The 1,702-nt window shown below is 53.2% G+C and overlaps 1 long non-coding RNA gene across 1 annotated transcript; it reads left to right on the forward strand.

Moving 5' to 3' along the window:
* Nucleotides 1–50: 50 nt before the first annotated feature.
* LOC104916925 lies at nt 51–1,384 on the forward strand. The gene is made up of 4 exons (XR_796709.3): nt 51–124; nt 783–855; nt 944–1,022; nt 1,263–1,384. It is a non-coding gene; the product is annotated as an uncharacterized LOC104916925 (long non-coding RNA).
* Nucleotides 1,385–1,702: the final 318 nt, after the last annotated feature.

Raw genomic sequence — 1,702 nt, forward strand, 5'->3', positions numbered from 1 at the left:
TGCCCCCATGGGACCCCCCTGGGACCCACCTGTGCCCCCCAACCTCCCCTGTGCCCCTCTGTGCCCCACAGCTTCCTGCTGGACCGGCTGCTGCAGTACGAACAGGTGGATGACGATTCCTCAGGTACTGAGAAAGGAATTGGAGACCATATCGTGACATATCGCGATATGTCGTGATATATCATGACGTATTGTGACTGACCACATTATCATGTGGTAATGTATTGCAATACGTCACGATATGTCTTGAGTTATCGTGAGATATCTTGATAGATGATGATGAGTTAGCATGATAAATTATTCGTAAGCGTCTCTTGATATATTGTGATATATTGTGATGTATTGTGATATATTGTGATATATTGTGAGTAATCATAACGTCACATTATGGTACAGTAAAGCATAGAAAGATGTATTTTTGGGTGATACATTGCGATATATCATGATTTATTACGGTGTATCGTGACGTATTGTGGTGTGTTATGATAAACGGCGACATTGTACGATGATATCTTACAACATATCACGACGTATCGTGATGTATTATGACATACGACATTATGATGCTGTGTTTTGGGACGTATCATGGAGTATTAAACTGCACCACACAATATCACGACATACCGTAACGCGACATCTTAACATACTGTGTTTTATCGTGACATATCGTGACGTATCATGCTGTACCGTAACATGTTATGCTGTATTATGTTGTGTTTTGGTGTGTCACGACGTATTGCGGTGTCGTATCGTGACACGTGGTAATGTATCGCGATCTACAGATTCCGACGCCACCGCCTCCTCAGACAGCGACGGGGAAACGCCAAAAGGGGCGGAGCCGCCTCCCCTTAAAAGGTAATGGAGTGGGCGTGGCCTAGGGAAGCCCCGCCCTCTTTTTTTCCCCCCCAACATGGCCGCCACACTCTGCCCCCCTGTCCAATAGGAAGCGCAGCCCCACGGGGGGTGGAGCCTCACCACCGCCCGCCCCCGGCCTGGCTCCGCCCACTTCCTACCTGAGCACGGTGAGTCACTTCCGGCAAGATGGCCGCCCGCATCCGGGAGCCGCCATATTTGGAGGGGGGGGGTGAGGAGGGGAAGGAGCTGGGAGCCGCCATCTTGGGAATGGGGTTCCTCCATCTCGGGGCCGCCATCTTGGAAGGGCAGGTTACCATTTTTGGGGGTGTGAGCCGCCATCTTGTGGTCAGACCCCGCCCCCACGGCTCTTCCTGACCTCTGACCTCTGCCCTTTGACCCCCCCCCAGCTGGCCTCCCCCCCCATACAGCCCCTTCCCAGCTGATTACCTGGCCCCCCCCGAGCGGCCGCGCGGCCCCACGCGCCGCAATAAAGGATCCCGACGCCTGCAGGTACGCGCTCACCCTGCCCCATAGAGCCCAACTCTGCCCCACAGATCCCGGTTTCTGCCCCACGGATCCTGGTCCTGTCCTATAGATTCCAATTCTACCTCACAGATTCCGGCTCTGCCCCATAACTCCCGATCCTGCGCCTTAGATTCCAATCCTACCCCATAGAAACTGATCCTGCCCCATAGATCTTGATTCTGCCCCATAGATCCCGATCCTGCGCCCATAGATCCCGATCCTGCGCCCATAGATCTCGATCCTGCCCCATAGATCCTGACTCTGCCCCATAGCTCCCGATCGTGCGCCTTAGATTCCATTCTTACCCTGTAGATACTGACTC

Source organism: Meleagris gallopavo, unplaced genomic scaffold (assembly GCF_000146605.3).
Source record: "Meleagris gallopavo isolate NT-WF06-2002-E0010 breed Aviagen turkey brand Nicholas breeding stock unplaced genomic scaffold, Turkey_5.1 ChrUn_random_7180001951369, whole genome shotgun sequence".
NCBI lineage: Eukaryota > Metazoa > Chordata > Aves > Galliformes > Phasianidae > Meleagris > Meleagris gallopavo.